This window comes from Rhinolophus hipposideros (genome assembly GCF_964194185.1).
Source record: "Rhinolophus hipposideros genome assembly, chromosome: 5".
NCBI lineage: Eukaryota > Metazoa > Chordata > Mammalia > Chiroptera > Rhinolophidae > Rhinolophus > Rhinolophus hipposideros.
The window spans coordinates 50,485,437-50,505,036 of record NC_138051.1 but is presented as its reverse complement, the minus strand read 5'-3'; the positions used below and the strand labels follow the sequence as shown (position 1 = coordinate 50,505,036).

The 19,600-nt window shown below is 43.3% G+C and overlaps 1 protein-coding gene across 2 annotated transcripts in view; it reads right to left on the bottom strand.

Moving 5' to 3' along the window:
- Positions 1-19,600, bottom strand: part of CGNL1 (cingulin like 1) — a 143,525-nt gene that overhangs the window by 107,898 nt on the left and 16,027 nt on the right. The window contains exons 2-3 of one of the 2 annotated variants that reach the window (XM_081050448.1): positions 13,284-15,055; positions 12,198-12,458 (exon numbers count right to left, since the gene is read on the bottom strand). The exons of the other annotated variant lie outside the window; for it this stretch is intronic. The gene's annotated coding sequence lies outside the window, so the exon portion shown is untranslated. The remainder of the gene's footprint in view (positions 1-12,197; positions 12,459-13,283; positions 15,056-19,600) is intronic. 2 annotated transcript variants of the gene reach the window in all.

Sequence of the window (19,600 nt, the reverse complement as noted above, 5' to 3'; positions counted from 1 at the left end):
ATGACCTACATGTTGATAATTTATGAGCTGTGCACAGTTTCCCACAAGCCAAAGAGTAGAACTAAACGACTGAAAAACTTGCAAACTGCATCTTGTGGAAGGGAGAAGAAGCAAGTAGACAGCTGGGCAAAGATGAGCTATAGCTGCCCCAGGACAGGTAACAGCAGAGCAGTTTAAATGGGAACATTAAGCAACACCTATATACCAATGTTGCTTATGCACGAAAGAGCTCTGCCCCCTTCCTACTCCATCTCAAAGTCACAGAAAATGCTTCTCCAAGAGAGAAACAGGAATTGGATGAAAAGCAGAAGCACCGAATTAGTTGCACAGCAGAACAGGAGAACTCAAACAGGAAGAAAAAAAGGAAAATAGAAAGAGATAAGAGAAAGAAAGGATGAATGAAAAATGAGAGATGAGATGGAGGCAATTATAAGGAGAAATATATTAATCAGCAAATTACCGGGAGAAAGATATTAATTAACCTTGCTTGGCCATAGGAAGAAGCCACACTGACAGGAAGCATGGAGTGGGGAGTTATTTGGGCTGAATATAAGGAGTGGCCGGCCAAGTTAAAGCCCTTCTTAAAACATCCCCTAATAAGCACCCCCTGAGACATGGCACCCTGACTAGAAAATAATGTTCCCGCCCCCCCCCAGTAATGTTCTTCTCAGCGGCTTCTCTCTTATAAATGCTTGTGTCTCTGGTAAGTGTCCCTGATGTCTCAAATATCTTGAACTATCACCTGCTGGGGCCCACGCTACCACCACCCCTGCTTTGATCTGAACCCAGTGCTGCCCAACCCCAAGCCACCCAGCTGAAGAGCATGTCAGCCACCCAACAACACAGATCCAACCCAGGGGCCCACCAAATACCCAGCAGCACCTCCCTACACCCTCTCCCAGCTCCGCTCCTGACAGCAGCTGCATTTTCACATTTCCATGATTTCCTATTTTAATGAATGTCTGTCTCCCCCACCAGACTATAAGAACCATGAGAACAGGGACTATATTGGTTTTCTCACCACTTTGCCCCCAGTGCCCCAGAGCACGTCTGATATAATACAATTGTTTACGAATTGAATGAAGAAAGAAAGGAAGGAGACTCGTCTCCCTCTGCCCCAGCAATCTGAGACCACCAGAAGGGAAAAAAGACATTTCAATGAGTGACTAATACAGAGTTTGACCTTGAAATCAGTATACCCATAGAAATGGCAGGATAAATAACGATTAAGTGTCTGGTGCTACTAAACAAATGAGATACCTAATTAATAGTACAGTAATAACTAATACCAACCATTCTTTGAGCATTTACCAAGTGCCAAGTACTACGGAAGGCACTTTTCATCCATTATACAGCAACCCTGTTTGGTAGCTTATCACCATTTTACGGGTGAGGTAACTAAAGCTTAAGGGGGTGGAATCACTTGCTCAAGGTCACCCAGAAAGCTGTGGCAGAGCCAAAAGTCCCCGAGGCCTGTCTGACTTCAAAGGCCATTCTCTTCTTGACTCAAGAGTCTGGCTACAAAACAAGTGCAACAGATGTTGGCTGAGGACCGGGAACCTTAACCACCAGTTATGATGTGGAATCCCCAGGAAGACACCCTCCAGCACCAATCAACTAATCACAAAATAAACTTCTGGAACTCATCTGGTTTACAGTTTGGGGACCCCCTGCAGAGGCTTATGAAAAAGAAGGCTGAGGACATGGCTGCCAGGACAGCACCCAATAGCTGGGACTATCTGTGTGTGCGCCCTCGCAGAAGACACGAGAAAAGGCCCCAGAACACCCTGAGAGCAGGTGTCTCTAAGAGTGGCGCCGATCTTTGGTTCAAACCAGGAGGAAGATGGCCAGCTGACAGCCACAGGCTGAGACAGCGAGGAGGCCCTGTGAAGAGCAGGGACAGAGGAGGTCACCGAAGGATGAGGGCTCAGTAGGAAGGGAAAGCAGAATCCAAGGGTCTACCCAGAATTCTCAGGGGAAAAGGAGCATGTTCTGGAAGAGGTAGTGAGCTGTGGTTCCAACAGCCCTGGAAACAGAAATGTCTTCTAACCACACACCAGAGGCTGGGCAAGTCACCACCCGGAATGCTGACCCATGACAAGGCATGGTGAATTTCCAGCCCAACATGTAAAAAGCTTGGACGTCATCACTCCCATTCTCAACAAGAAAAAAGCTTAACAAACTGTAAAGGGGTTGGCCATTTTGTGGGCTACCGTGGGGATTAAATGAGATCGTGAAGGTGGAAACACTTTTTCAACTGTAGTGTATTAAAGGATAGGAGGCATCAAACCAAATTTCTATGGGGTTTTTGGGTTTTTTAATTCAACCTCTGATACTTGAAGAGTATAAAAACATGGCTATAGTTCAGTCTCCAAAAGCAGGTAGATGTACCACACTCAGGCTCTACAGCAGTGACTCCAAGTATGGTGAAAGAACGCTAAGAAAAGAGGTGGCCACCTGTAAGCCTGCTCAGGGTTCACTAGCAGAAAATCATGAGGGACTGGCCTTTTTCCTTTTCTGGCAGGGCTAAGAGCTGAGGGGCCAAAGAACTATAATCGCACAGAAGGATTTCTGATAGGCATCATCAGGTTTCACTTGGGCTCTTTGGTTCCACAGACATTTACCAAGGACCCACCCCATGGAGAGCCGGTGCCAGGCCCTGAGGCAGATGATAGGGATGAGGGAAGTGGGAATATAGGAACAAAGCACAGGGCCTCCAAAGAGGGGCACGCTCTTTACTGCAAGAGGGTAGATGGCGCGGAGTAAGACTGTAAGGCAAGGACACGTTTGCAACTTAGTGGCTTAAAACAACACACATTGATTTTTATTGTAATGGTGGTCTGAAGTCTCACTAGGCTAAAATCAAGGTAGTGACAGGACTGAGTGCCTTCTGGAGGCTATCGCGGAAAATCTGTCCCCTTGCTTATTCCAGCTTCCTCAGGCTGCCTGCATTTCTCAGCTCTTGGCCCATTTCTCCTATGTCAAAGCCAGCGGTGCAGCATCTTCTCTCTAACTTTGCTCCCATCATCACACCCCCTTCTCTAACTCTCACACTCCTGCCTCCCTCTTTCCCTAATAAGGACCTTGAGATGGCACTGGGCCCACCGAGATAACCCAGGAGAATCTCATTTCAAGGTCCTTAATTTAATCACATCCCTTTTGTCATGGACGGTGATGTATTCACAGATGGCAGAATTAGGGTGTGGACATCTTTGGGGGAGGGGGACATTATTCTGCCTATCACATAAGCAGATGGAAAGTCAGCCTCCAGAAAAGAAAAAAAAGTGTTAATGTTCCAAAGGAAGCAAGGATGATCTGAGAATGTTTCAGCATCCCCAGTTCTGATTTCCTGAGGCAGCATGCTGCCTCCTGCTCTTGGTTCCCTAAGATACCACTCATCTGCTCTGTCGATTGTCCCAGAAGATTCTTCACCATCCCCTTGCCCAAAACCACACAACCAATCAGTGGTGGGCGTGGGATTTGCACCCATGCCTCTCTCATCCTAACCACTAGAACCACAGGAACCCAGCAACCTGACAATGTACTGTGAGCGAGTTAAGGAGCCGAGCAGATCAGCAGACTGGGCTGATGACGAGTCAAGCCTAACAAAACAAAAGGGAGAATCAAAGACCCTGAAGAAACCAACTATTTGACTGCAGGATGATGAGGGATAGAGGTAACCCTTGTCTTTTTTTGTTTGTTTGTTTTTCTTTTTAAAGGCTTAGGGATCCTCACAGATGGCAAGTTCACTATGAGACGCATGTCAAAGACCACTGTGATCTCTGGGAATTATATATCCAGCTTCAGAAGGGCAGGGCAGTTAGCCACACTGTAGACTCCCCTGAAATCAAGAACAACTTCTCCAACTATCTCAGAAGTGTCTTTTCACCCAAACACACAGCCTCAGGAGAACGTGCAGAATCCTACGGACAAAGGGACCACCAGCCCAGCAGCCACACTAGCCAAATGAGTCCTGCTGATCAACACTCTCAGGTCCCCTCCCTGGTGATTTAGGGAGCCCCCCCTGCTTGGGGCTGACCAGCAAGTGCCTGGTTTAAGAGAGACCGGGATGGTTTCAGGACTGAGAAGCTAAGAGAAGGCACTGGGGGCAGAAGGGGGGATGGGCTAAGAAGACAATAAACTGTCATCAAATATAAATACCAGAAGGGCTGCCATGTGAAAAAGGGATTAAACTTGCTCTGTGTGGCTCCAAAGGTTAGAACAAGGAACAATAAGTAGATGTGCCAAGGACACAAATTCCAATTCAATCTAAGGGGGAGGGGAAGTTTTCTAACCATTAGAAATGATTAAAGATAAAATGGGCTGTTTCAGGAGAAGATGAGTCCCCACCCGTGGGCTGCTCATTCAGGGGCAGCTTGAGAAGGGACTCCAGGGTCAGCCCCTCAATATGGGCAGTTTCTTCAGGGATTCCACCTCATATTTATGGGGTAACAATCATCCATTTACAAACTCAGAGGAAACATCAAGCTAATCACAACAAAGATAAAACACACAGAGGTGAGTAGCACCAGGAACAGTCTTTAAGAGGGAAGAGGATAACAGAACAACCAAAGAGTTTTCTCCAGACACCCTTCATTTTCTTCTGTACAGAACACTGACTTGAGAAGTAAAGTCTCGCGCCTGAGTGAACCCGCTCCAGCCTGCAGCTGGCGTGAGGCTGCTTGGGCCCACCTGCTGGCATCCACTGCCTAAGGGACACCAGTCTGGACCAGAAATGAATGAGAATCTCAAGAATTACTTCAGGCACATCCCTGACATCAGGCCGATCCCAACGCAAACTCAAAACCATCATTGGCTGGTTGTGCTTCTGGTAGAAGAAGAAATTCCACCCAAACCTGTCCCAAGGGAAACCTGGGGATGTCACATTAAAAGGCTGTGAGCACTTGTGGCGCAATCGACAGTGACTGAGCTTTGATAGAATTTTCCAAGAAGCATTTGATACTCATGGTTTAAAATATACAACCTTTCAAGACTAGGAAAGAGGTAGAAAAGCAGCATGAACGCTCTCGGGGGGTATTGCAAGATATTAAGAAACTCCATATAGAAGCTAAGCCAAAGGCCAATGAAATTATCCACATCTAAGAAGAGAAAGAAGAAAACTAGTAGGAGGTGAACCGTACATGGTAGCAATGTCAGAATAGCTCAACGGTAAGCTCCCTGAGGGGAAGGACAAGCAGATCCGGTTTTGGCTCTCCAGTGAGAGCACAGGTGGTATAATAAAAAGAATGTGTGAATACTCAGCAGTGAGTGAGTCTGAGAGCTAAGGACAACCTCTGGACCGCTTTGATGAGTCAGGTCTCCTGGTCTGGTAGAAGCTAAGCTCAAATTTGAAAGATTCAGAAACCGGCTCATGTCCGAAAAATCTCATAATCCCTTCATATGACACTCTTCTGTAACATTTTGGTACTGAGAAAAACATTGCCAATATCACCATCCAATAGAGTATAAATTTGAGAAATTTTAGTAAACTCCTTCAAAAGTTGAGCTTTTTAAAAACTTGGTCTTTAATAGTGCAGTATTAATTGTGTTCACTAAGCAGTTACGGCTTATTTTCAGACTTCTATTAAAATACAAATACCACAGAGGTATTATCTTATCATTTTCAAGTAAATCTGATTTCCTCCACTGAATCTGAGAAGATACCAATGTAATAAACTTCACTCTCTTAGTAAGAAAAGGATCACATTTTATCTTTTTCGCAGAAGACAAAAGAAACTAAAGCCCACAAATGCATCGTGTTTAATGCAGAAGTTGAAAAGCACCCTCATAAGCCATGATAAAATGAGTGGCAGAGGTTTAATATTTTGAAAAATCAGTTTTGCTGGGTTCTAGTCACAGTTTTTCTAATAGTTACCATAAGACTTCTTATACAGCAACAGGTATATGTAGATTGGATTTATTTTTTCCTGTCTTTCAATTATTATGTATTCCCCTTCACCACACACACACACACACACACCCACACACACACACACACACACACACTGGCACCACACAGTCATGGTCAGAAATGCCTGCCTAGAAAGAGAGAGGAGTGATGAGAAGGCACCCAAAGTCCTCGTTCATCTATTGACCTTACCAGCTGCAAGGGAGCAGAAGAGGAGGAAGATGGCTACCTGCCCAAGGGTAGATCCTAAGCAGAAAGCCAGGGTTCCTGACAGATGGTGATATAACATCTCCCCCATTGACTAAGGGAAAGGATCGACAACGTACTGAGGGACTCCCATGGGTCAGGCACTGCTTTGGGCATGCTGCCTAGACCCACATTTACTCTTCCCAACAACCTTGTAAAATGGGAAAGCTGAAGGACAGGGAGTTTCAGTAATTTGGACGCAGTTATAAGCCATCAGGCGACAGAGCCGGGCTGAGGGCGTCTGGTCTGTCCCACTGGAAATCCTTAACTGCCCACTTTACTAGACTATGCTTACCTCCCAAGCAGGCAGTCACTGCGCAGCAAACAGAAAATCCCCCAATGAGGATATGATCCTGCTCATCTGAAGGTGTGAGCTCTCACTGCACAGAACCCTGAACGATTTTGGCTAAAATACTTTCAGGCTGAGGGTTGAGGGCGTGAGCCTTTAATCTTCCCAAAGGGCAGGAATCATTGGCACCTGTCGATCCCCAAAAGGGCAAGGCCCTAACGCAAGGTGGCATACACTGAAGATGCTGTGGGGCAGTTTTCTGTTCCTAATTCCCTTCCAGGAGTTTGGTTTTTCAAACCAAACAGGGTTTTATTGGACTTGTTTCTCTCCATGTTTCTCATAAAGAAAACAGCTCCCTGGTTAGACTCAACTTTGAACCACACCTGCTCGTGTAGTAACTGCCAACAGTCAAACAGCCCTAACAGTCCCAGGAGCATTCAATCCTTTCTAAAATGTCCTGACTTCCCACAGGACATGCCATCAATGTCAACGCCCTGCCCCCTCAGCAACCTGGAATCATTCTAGGTTCTTCCTCTCCCTTGCACACATCAGTTAAGGGCTGCTTCTTGTTGACTCTACCTCTTAGAATATCTCAGGCCTTCTATCGGATTCCCAGGCTGGCATCCTAATTTGGGCCATGTGTGTCTGACCCGGACGTCTGTGATGGGCTCCGAAATTGTCCCTCAGGCTCCAGTCTTGTTTTCCTCCAACCCATTCTCTATATGACCAGTGTGATCTTTTCAAATTTGTTCACTACATTTGTACTTCAGCTTAAAAATTATTCAGTGGTTTCTTCATTTGCATTCAGGATAAAAAGACAAGCTCCTTAGCATGGCATACAAGACCAGGTCCCGACAACCTCAGGCCACATGGGACTCCCCCAGCAGGCTCAAGGGTCTCCAAAGGCCCCATGTTCTGTGGCTTCCATGAGCTTGCCTGGCCAACCCGCACTTGTCAGGCGTCACCTTCCCTGACACCCCTGACCGGGTTTCCTGCCGTTTGTTTCCACCACCATCACCTCCCCACTCATACATACCCCAGTGCTCACCTCAGTCCAGCACTCACTACAATTGTCCACTTACTTCTCTTTCTCCCCATTACAGGCTGCAGGCTCCTGGAGGAAAGGGCACACCCTTTAATCTCTACAATGTTTAGTTCCTCAGGCCAATGAATGCACCCATAACAAGGGGTTGGAAGTCAAACAGCAGTTTTAAGAGCATACCCCCCTCATAAAGAGGGAGCCCAGGAAGGTTCTACGCTGACTGGTGGAAAAGTACACAGTCTCCCGAAGGTTAGCTCTGGGAAGGCTGCCCAAACTTTGCTTTGGGGCTTGAAAGTCACATTTCTGAATAATCTGCTCAGTGAGTCCAAAGAGAACAACTGGACAGAGCACATTTGAGAAAAGAGACTCACCTCTGAGGAGGTACTTGGGACAAAGGTCTATCAAAGGAAATGATTTCAGCTTATGATTGTATGCACTCATCAGCCATGACATGTGGGGCCCCAGGGAAACTGAACTCTGTTTTCCCTTTACCAAAATAAACATATAACAGGGTGTGTTCTGTCCTCAGTTGCTTTTGGGAACCCACTTCTTGGGATAGACTATTTTCTTTCTGAGCATCCCCCTTGCTGTAAGGTTTCGACAGGATATAGATATTTAATTTCACCAGGTCATTTAACTCCCTTAAGTTCCACCCCACCCTCTCAGCTCCATGTCTTTGAAGACACTAAACAGAATAATAATACTTTCAGACATGGAACAAAATGTCAGAGCCCCTTTTCTGAACTTAATTTAAATATTATCTAAAGGGGGCCTTTTGTTTTCAGTAGCAAGAAGACTACACATTATTCTAATGAGCTTTCTGATAAATCTCACCCAACGAGGCCTATTTTTCAGTTATTTCTTTAAAGATTTCTTGGGGTGGCAAGACTACAAGCAATTCAGGAAACAAAGGAGATGAGAAAAATTTTTTTTCATCATATTTGCCAAAAACAAGGAAAGAAAAGAATAGACTCAAACATCAGGAAAGTTACAGCAAGTGAGTCAAGTTCTCTTGTAAACACTAAAACGGGGTGCTCACTGCAGTAACAGAATGTCTTGAAATTCCTCACGTTACAGAAAGCCACTTGGGAATTCCACTCCCAAGAGCAGAGGCTAATGACTGGATTCTGCCAGCAATAATCAAATAATTCAACAGTTACCAATTCTACCCACATCAGATAACAAAAAAACTCATGTCAGAGAGCCCGATGGCCCAATCTTCCAAGCAGCCTGGAAACTGACCAGAACTAAAACAACAGTCATAAATTCTAGTATCAACTAGTACAGTAAGTACTAGGTTACTATTTGGTAAACAATTAATATTTTGATAAATAAATGGATGTAATAAAAATTATGTTTCAGAATGTATTCAGAGCCCAGCACTATGGGTAACTGACCATTTGGTAGTACGCATGCTAACAGTTTTTTAGATTGACACAGCATTTTTATATGTTTGATTACAGGAATGCTCTTGTGCATTTAATTCACTTTTTTAAACACATTTTTGAAATGAGGATCCTCTGAACCAGGCAGTCATCTGGATTCCTGAGGTATTCACTCCAGGCTTTTCACTCCCACTCTCAGGGCCTTCCCTCTTTCATTGACCCTGTTCTTACACATCACTATGCTTTGGGCACTTTGTAATGACTGCACAACTTCCACAGAAAGTCCTGGGCTACTGTACTAGGCTAACTGAGCTGCCTGCCTCCTCTCTTCTCAAACCCTTAGTTGACTTCCCACTTCCATCACAATAAAATCCTTAATATGACAGGCAAAATCTAGCATGCTCTGCCCCCCATTCCTACCACCTCCTCCTAGAACACTCTCCCCTCACTCACTCCCCTACAGCTACACTAGCCTCCTTGCTGTTCCCAAAACATGCCAAGCATCCGACTGCCCTTATGCATAGTGCCTTAGGGCCATTAATGCCCTTGTCCCCTTTTCCCAATGCCCTTTCCCCAGGTAGCTACACTCCAGACTTTCCTGCAGGTCTCAACTTCTTGTTGACCATCTCATAGAAAAGAACATCCCCATAAAGAAGGATTTTCCACCATCCCCCACCATCCTTCACAAGCCACCTTATCTTGCCTTATCGTTCTTCAGAACTCTTATCACCCACTGACATGCCTTTGTTTATGTGTTTATTGGCATCTCCTCCACTAGGTCTCCCAATGCGATACAAGTTGCCATGAGTAGGATATTTGTTTTGCTATCCTTTCTCTAAGCTTACTGCCATATCCTTAGGCTTAATGTAGGACCTGGTACACAGTGAACTCTTGGTAAATATCTGTATTGAATGAATGAATGAAAGAGAGAGAGAGAGAGAGAGAGAGAAAGGAAGGAAGGAAGGAAGGCATTTGTATTAAATGTAAGTTGTAGCCCCACAGAGTTAAGAATGGTCAATACCTTCTAAGAGCTATCCTGTCTTCTTATAACCCTGGAGAAAGGAGCTGAGTCTGGGCTGAAGGAGGGGAATGTGGAGGGAGCACAGAAAAAGTCAGATTAACAGATCACGTTCTCACGGGTCCCCAGCCATTCCCCAGGAGAACAGAGGCAGTCCTTCTCCCCTCCCCACACACCCTTAAAAAATAGGAAAGAGCTAAAGGCGGCAAATGACAAGGTAAAGAATGCTACAGAAAACTGGGGGCTGAGCCAGAGTCAGAATAGGAAGACCTGGAAAGAGAAAATCTTATCTGAGGACAGAAAAAGTGAGGGTCACAGCTCCCACATCAGGAGCAGCACAGAATAACGACACACTCAAAGGTAGTGTCCCAGGAGGGACAAGATACACCACATAAGTGTGACAGAGAAAATGTCCACCCCAGTGACAGCAGGAGCAATGAGGCTAATGTCACCACTGTCAATAGAGACGATGGACTGGGTGAAGTGAAAAAAAGAGCCATCATTTTGACAACTAATATTTTCAGAGCACTTTACAGTTTAGAAAGCATCAATACAATGTGCCTTCATTGATTTGCATAAAGACACTGAGAAGATGTGTGTCTGAGACATCGGTCTCTGCCATGCATGGAGATATGGACCAAAAGGAATGGGATGTAATCACGAGGGACTTCTGCTCAGGCTCTAACAGAATACTGATTCCCACTGATCTGCTGGCCAGAGGCACTTTTAGTCATCACCTATGACCTTCCCACCGAGAGGGGAAACTATATCCACAGAATCAGTCGTGGTAGACAGTTTGGCCGTACGGGTATGGCCATGACGTACCCATGATGTACGGGTGTGTCACAGGTATGGTGACAGAAGAAGACAAGAGCACTCTTCGAGACAGGAAGATCTTCTCCAACACCTCCACTGAGGAGATGCCTCTCCATGTTGCTGACCTCATCTGAGAGGGGCTGGTCCGCCACCGTGCCCCAGACGGGGTTCAATCCTTGCGGGACTGAGGAGCAGGCGGAGGGAGGAAAGGGAGCCAAGAGTAGGACATCTTGTCTTTTCCTTTTTCTTTGAATAAATGTCGCCTTTTAAGGCAAAGAAGGAACCATGAAAAAAAGAGACACTGAGGTGGGCATTAAAATTTGTACAGGTAAGGAAACTGAGGCTCAGAAAGGTCAAGGGACTTCTTGTCCAAGGTCACACAGCAGGCAAGTAGCAGAGGTGGAAACTTCAGGAGACTTAGAGCTCCAAGGTCGCTTATCTCTTTCGAACCCTCAAATCCAAATGAGCTTCATTCTTGAGTCCCCTCTAGAGGTGATTAACAGGACTTTATCCATGTTATGCTAATGAGTATTATTTATTCAAAAGCAGATACCCCTCCTGAATTCCTTCAGGGATTTATTCTATGACCTCTTGACTTGCAAGAAACTTGGCCTTCTCTATTTAAGCCTTCCTAGAGTGCTCAAAAGCTGAAGAGACCAAAGAGAAGTCAAACTTGGGCCTTTAAAAATGTTGCCTTGGGGTACTGCAAAACCACAGCCAGAGGCTGCAGAATCCCTGAACAAAACTGCTACAGAAAGCATTTTTATGGGAAAATGCATCCTCTGCAAAACCTTGCGCTAAGGGCCCATATTTTCAATAAGTTCCTTCAAAATTTCATTACTATAGCTTTTCATAGAAACTTGGTTTCAGAAAATCCATGACAGGTTCCCTGGATTTATTAGAACTGCACTCTTGACTTGCAAATATCTCACATGCTATGGAAACCAAAAAAACTCCCAGCAGTCATAAATCCATGAAGATGCTGTTCTGCTTGTGTCTCCAGCTGGTAGATGCAAAATTGACGAGGGCAAAAAGGGATTTGCCCTGGGGTTTCAAGAAGTCCAAAGCTGAGCCCCTCCAAACTTGGCAGGGAGAAGGGAGTGTGAGAAAAAAGCTACTTTCCTGGAAATGATGTGGAGCTCCCAGGTTCTCAGCTTGGTTACTAAGAACAAGCACATGGCCGCCTTAAGAAAGCACTGAGGGGGCAGAGACATTTCTAATGGTCTAAATCAACACCTCAAATTGCACTGGAAGCAGATGACAAGTCAAGGCTGACCGCAGAGCACTGGCCTAGAACACTCCCTGGACAGCAAACACACCTCGGTGCTGGGTGCCAACCCTTTCCTCCATGGGAGACTTGCAAGGGAAAGGGGCAGGTAACTGGGTGATGCGTCTGTCTCTTAGAAAGACAGGGGCAACCTGCAGCCTCAGGGAAGAAGTCAAGCCCAGGAGAGGACAGTGGTGTCTCTCTAGACAAGAGCACTAAAACTCACCGGCCATTTTCGCAGGCTGCTTCTTTCCTTCTGCACAACATCACCTCCATCTATTTAGATTGAGTATTTGCCAGTTTGCCTCCGTCCAGCCAGATGTTGCCTTTCAAGGATTGCGTATTTCTGTAATTATTTCCAGGAGAAGCAAACACTCTTGAGCCACAGGGGTTTGCCATGGAATTCACTGTTTCCCACAAAGGGGTGTGGTTCCGCCTGTGCCCCCTGCTCTCAGTGGGCACACAATGAGGTGGGCTGTCCAAACCCCTGTAGTCAATGAAACCTGCGTTAAAACAAACTCCTTGGCCTCAGTGAAGAGTTAATTCATCTCCCAGGTTTTGCTGTTTGTTTGGGTTTTTTGTTTCTCTTTTTTTTTTAACCCTGTATTTCTTTGAAAGGAGCTTTACTGTGGAGGGAGAGCGAGCTTTAAATATACGCTCCCATTAGTCCATACTTGCAAAAACAGTATCATTTTCTTAGGCAGAGTCTTAGCCTAAATGCTTCCAGGAAACCAGCATGTTGTCCTGGGCCCCAAAGAGGGGTGTGTCAGCCTGGCCAACAAAGCTCAGCATGAGTCAGGGACAGGCCGGTCTGGCCAAGACCACCTCTGAGGTTGCCACTGAGAAGGCAGACCCCTAGTCAATAGCTGGCAATCAAGGTTCCTTAACAGTCACTTTCCAAAGACTCCCCTGACATCAAGTTCCTGGCAGGCACTGTGGAAAGTACAGCCTCGGAGTGATAGCAAAAGATTCCATGGTGGCCGTTTCTGACATCATTCAAACCACCACCTCCAATTTCTTGAGGAGATTCAAAAAAGTGCCCAGTCCTTAGATTTTCCTTTGAACTAATGCATGCATGCAGCTAGAATCTCAGAAGCCTACTGCCCAATGCCTTGTCAAAATATTTGAGCCTATAACCCTAAAGTCCAGCCGAGAGGTCTGGGAAATATCTTCCTGGCGGTTGGGATAGGAAAAACAAAAGGTCCCTACAAGTAATTTAATCTAAGGCAGGAAGAGCAGAGGTCAGAGCAGCTGGAGCCTTTAAACTCCCCACTTCAATGCCACTGGGGCATTTAACTTGTCAAACACTTACCAAGCACCTACTATATGCACGTCAACTTCAAGATGGCGTGGAGGCCACACTGTGAAGTCTCCACACAGCAGGGGTATCAGTTAGGTTCACTTCAGCAGCATCTGTTAGAAAACCCAAAATCACTTTGGCTTAAATAAGAAAGGAGTGTGGAGGTGAGCAGTCCAGGGCTGTTATCACAGCTCCATGGACATCAGGGATCCAGGCTCCTCCTTTGTGCTCCACTTACTTAGAGCATGGCTTCCGTCTTCACAGTGACCTCATGACCCAAGATGGCTGCTGGATTTCAGCCATTGTGTTCATGTTCCAAGCAGTAGGTAGAGAAGACAGAAAAAGCAAAGAGGTGCATTGTTCATACAAGTCAGCCCTTGGAATCTTCCCATAAGGCCACACAGAACACTCACCTTTCATTTACTAGAGCTTAAGTCACTGGCCCATATCCCGGTGAAAGAGAGGCTGAGAAATAAAGTATTTTATCTTGGTACATTGCTACACCATCAAAACAAATCAGGCTTTTGGTTACTGAGGAACAAGACATAAAGAAGATATGAAATTAGCAGTCTTTGCAACAGAATGCATAAAAGGAGAATATGAGGATGAGCCAATTTGGAGCTCTGCCTAAGTACAGAAGAGTTGGTAGGAGAAAAATGAAAAAGTATTGAGGAATGCAGTCTCAAACGACATTTTTCTTCAGGGACAATTAAACACTTCAGTGGACGTTGTTTTAAAAAAGTTACAGCACCGTTTTCAAGAACCATCCACCTTTCAACTGAACATATTGCATGAAACGTTAAAACCGGCAAGGAAATTTCTTAGGCATCCTAGAACTGTGGCTCCGTCAGAATCACCAGGAAGTTTTTTCAAAATGCAAATCCCTGACACCCACTTTTGGAAATTCTAATACCAGGGTGCCAAAACAATGTATACACATGACTTGTATTCATGTTTTGTTCTTGGTATATGTTGAGTATTATAATTTTAATACAATTTTTTCCTTTCTTAAAATGTGTATACATTTTTTTGGCACCCTCTTCAGATGGTTTGGAGGTGAGGCCTAAAATTCTACACACACACAAAAAAGCAACCTAGGTAATTCTTCTGATGAGTGATCTGGTTCAAAAACAGTGACTTCATCCAAACTCTCATTTCAAACATGAGGAAACAATTTAAAACAGTCATGTGACTTGTGCAGGGTCCCTATGAGTTGTTAGGCAGAATTAGGACTAGAACCTAAGTGTCATAATCCAGGCCTCTCTTTCCTGAAATCACCTCTGAGGAATTTGCATTTAGGCTTCCAGGTTCCTGACCACAAATAATCAGGCATCCAACCATCCTACCCAGGTCTTCCCGCTAAAGGGTCTTAGCTTCCAGGCTAGATCCAATCTCCTAAATTATACTTAGCTAGCCACCAGAACACGTGCTATGACCAATTGTCTGTAGAATCCCAACCCCAGCAGTTAGACCCAACACGTTCAGAAAAGTGTGCTTCTTGGTGCTGCAATGTCACCTACAGTGGGGACCTTAAGGAGTATTTTAAAATTAATATGTAGGACGGCCGGATGGCTCAGTTGGTTAGAGGGTGAGCTCTGAACAACAGGGTTACCGGTTTGATTCCCACATAGGCCGGTGAGCTGCCCCTTCACAACTAGATTGAAGACAACGAGCTGCCGCTGAGCTGCCGGAGGGGTGGCCAGATGGCTCAGTTGGTTAGAGGGTGAGCTCTCAACAAGAAGGTTGCGGGTTCAAGTCCCGCATGGGATGGTGGGCTGCACCTCCTGCAATTAGAGATTGAAAACAGCAATTGGACTTGGAGCTGAGCTGCGCCCTCCACAACTAGATTGAAGGACAACGACTTGGAGCTAATGGGCCCTGGAGAAACACACTGTTCCCCAATATTCCCCAATAAAAAAAAAAAACTTTAAAAAAATTTTTAAAATTTAAAGCATCCATAAAATAAAAAAATAAAATAAAATGAATATGTAGGTGCACCTGTCTAAATCCATATCCCCCTTCCCTGAGAGCTCACAGATCCTAGGGAGAAAGACTGGACATTACCCATATTTCAGTCAGCACCTGAATGCAATCCCTTCCTGTGTCCCTTCCTGTGTTAGGAAATTCCCCACCACACATAGGCATCTCAAAGTAAGGCAGGGTCCACCATCAGCTGGTAGGAATGAAAAGGCCCAATTCGCACCTCTGCTCTCCAAGAGCTAGGGAGTGGGCCTGAGTGCCCAGTGCAGTCTGGCACCGGGTGGCATGCCCTAACCAGAGCAGGCCTGTGGCAGGATCAGGCTGGGGTCCTACCTACCTAGCTTCCCTCTGTCCCTGCCCACAGCCTGGGTTTTCCACAGCCTGGTTCCCACCTTCCCAGAAATTCTGCAAGCCTTACAGTATCCTCATAGTATATTCTCTCCATTTAAATGTACCAGTTAGTTTCTATTGCTAAAAATTAGGAAGTGATTGATGTCTTCAGTAGGATGGGTTCCAGTTCCCTAAGGGTTATGCATTTTAGGTTATCCTGAAATGATGAGAAGGGAGACAGATTTAAGGAAGATCCTTGGGTCAGGCCAGCACTTTCCTCATGCTGAGACCAGAGGACACAAGAAGGATTGCGTCTGGTGGAAGACGAGCATTTCCCCTGGTGTCTTCTTTCTTCTATCCATTTCCCCTCTTTCTGCGGGCCCTTTATGCCTCTCTTCTTGATGAAGATGAATCCATGTCACCTCTTTCTTGCCTCTTACACCCAGGCAATAAATGTCTCTCTTTTGACTAAAAACTGAAACGCAAAAATGCCTTATCTGACACTTCTCACTATCAATTTGTGCATTGAAAACACCAGGACATATGAAGAAATGGCCTTTGATAAGGGTGGGGGAACAAAAGTGAAATTGGTACATTTATGGCAGACAATAACTATCCAATCTTAAATGTACATACCATCTAATCCAGCAATTTTAATTCTAGTAATTAACCCTAAACATAAGAATTATACAAACACACTTCTAAGTGCATAAATACTTATATACAAGGTATTTATAATAACTTAAATGTCCATTAATAGGAGGTTAGCTAAATTATGATATGTCCACATGATGGAATACCAGGAAGCTATTAAAAATAATAAGATTTATATGCACAGCCATGGAAAGTATCAGATACACTGTTTTTAAAAGTATCACAATAATATATGTAGTTACGAAGTAGCCTCATTTCTACAAAGTTACTTATATATACAAAGTTACATAAAAATCTAAAGAAATATTTACCCAATTCTAAAGAGTAGTTATGACCAGAACTGATCAAATAGGGTGCTTTCAATTTAAATTACACATTTCTGTAGTGTTTCAATTATGATTACAAACAAGTTGTTGTTATTATAACAAGAAAGAAAAAAGTAAATGGAAGATGAAATGGCCAATGAGCCTGTAAAACGGGGATGCTAGGAAGCCCACAGTTTCCTTTTTAGGCAACAGGCTGTCTCAAACCCAGCGCCCAACACAAAACACAATTCCACATCAGCTTCCTTCTTCCTTTTCTTCTTCCACATAACCCTGCACAGTTGGAAATTACCATCCTTAACCGAAAGCCAAGTAGAAGCAATAACACAGAAGTGTGAGCTGCTGTGGAAGCAAACAAGGTATCAGTTACAGAAGCAGATGAAGAGAATCAGAGAAGCAGTCATGAGAATCAGAAGCACAGCAACTTCCACAACTATTTCGTGTAGGAACAAGAAGACTTATGCACTTAGAGTCTCTAAAGACAGATATTTCACAACCCAGAGTCAGTTCTCCTTCCATCACCATCTATTTGATCCCTTTTACCCTCATCTACATGATATATAGATGAGGTATTACAGAATTGTACACTTGAAACCTATGTAATTTTACTAACAAGTGTCACCCCAATAAACTTCAAAAAAAAGATATTTCCACACAATAAACGAGATCAATAAGAATGAAAATGGCAATTTTATTCATTGTCTGGGAAATGTGTCCCTATTGAAATTTCAATTGAAAAGCTAAATATTTAATCTTACCACTTGAAGAAATAAACTTTGGAAATCAGGAAAATGAACTAATATGAAATACTTAATTGCCCAACATGTTACATAATTAAGCTCTTATTTTTACTTAGTTTATATTTACTAAATAAAGTTTTATGAATTCTGGTTTTTATTTTTAAAAGCCATTAGATTAAAGATTCATTATTCTAAAAAGTAATTCCCACACACACACACACAATTAACTTAAACTCACAAGAGAGAACTTTATCCTAGGTCAGTAATCCTTAATAGAAAAGATTCCAGACCTTCTGCTCTTAAGAGAAAATCAAGATCTCTACTGATTGTCATGAAAATTTCAGCCAATAATGCAAGTTATTCAAATATAGATCACAATTACGATTTTGAGATTAGATTCAATGTTGAACAAGCAGTTAGATTGAATACATTGGAAGGAAACAGGACAATTGCTTAAAATATGAAGCCTATACACCAAATAATGAAGTATTCTCCATTTAAAGTGTTGTTTCCTGTGTGTTAATGTTTGAGTTAAAACAATAGAGGTATGTGTACCTTTAAAAACAGGCAAACAACCTAGTAGTTTAATTAAACTCAATTTACACTATGATGTGAGCCCAGTTTCCCAGCATGCTCAGTTACTAGGAGTGAAATAGACTTATTTTTCAAACATGCTGTACATTATATGGCTGCCATGCGGGTTACACTTTCACACTGCACTCAAGTCTACTCTGAAAGGGTACAGCACTTCCCAGTACCACGGTACCTGGGCATGCCGGTGCACAATAAATACTGGCTTCCTTTCCCCTTTCCTCCTTCCTCCAAATATAACAGGAAAATGACAACACAATGCACACTTATAACATCACTAAGACTATTCCTGAGCATTCCTTTCATTGCTTTCCTATGTCATTATATAGGCATCCAAAATACCCCCTTTAACAGCATCTTTCTTGCACAAAACAACTCCAATTTGCATGTAGCATACAAATACATACATATATGCTGTGGAAAAAGAGGAAATACACCCAAATATTAACAGTTGTACAGTCATGCACCACTTAACAACGGGCATACTTTCTGAGAAATGCATCGGTAGAGGCTTCATCGTTTGTGAACAACACACAAACCTAGATGTTACACACCTCGGCTATATGGTCTAGTCTATAAGCTACAAGACTATACAGCAGTAACCTGTTTTGTACAGTAACGTGTACAAAACAACATAAGATTAAATCAAGCACAAGAGAAATGATGCCATCAAGAAATGCAGTAAACACAAGAGGTATGAAGCTGCTGCTGGCATAACACAGCATATTGTTTTACAGCAAACATTTTTTTAATAAGTAGAAAGAGTACAGTTCAAAATAATGATCAAAAGTATAGTATAGTAAATATATTATATATAAACCAGTAACAGTCAGTTATTATCATTATTAAGTATTATGTACTGTACATAATTATATGTGCTATACTTTTATACGACTAGCAGTATAGGTTTGTTTACAGCAGTATTATCAAAAACATGTGAGTAATGCATTGTGCTACAATGTTACCATGGCTATGATTTCACTAAGCGATAGGAATTTTTCAGCTCTATGATAATCTTACAGGGCCATCATTGTATATGAGGTCCAACATTGACCCGAAACATTATTATGCAGCACATGACTATATATCTTGATCATAGAACTGAAAAGTTTTTAATTTTCATCTTATACTTTCCTGTATTTTCCAAATATTTTACAATAAGCATCTATTAAGTCACCAAGTTTGATACAACACAGTTCCACTACACATTCACCAGTGACTAAGATGATGATGACACACCAAGTGTTGACACTGGAGCCCCTGAAATTCACCCACTGCTAGGTGAGAGTATAAACTCGTACAACCACTTCGGGAAACTGTTTCACAGTACTGACCACAGCTCCATATATATGAAGACCCAGCAATTCCGCTCCTAGATATATACCCAAAGAACCTACATACAAACTCGTGTACGAGAAAGTAACACTATTAATAACAGCCAAGAACTACAGACAACCCAAAAGCCCAGCAACAGTAGATAAATCAATTATTTGAAATATTCAATGAGATGAAATATTCAATGAGAATATTTGAAATATTCAATGAGAAATGTAGCAACATAGTTAATAATGGGAAAGAACAAGTTACTGTTTCATGCAAATCCATGGATGAATTTCAGACGTAATGTTGAATGAAAAAAAAGCCAAACACAAACGAGTATATATTATATAAATTATTCCATTTTTCTGAAGTTCAGAAACAGTCAAAATTT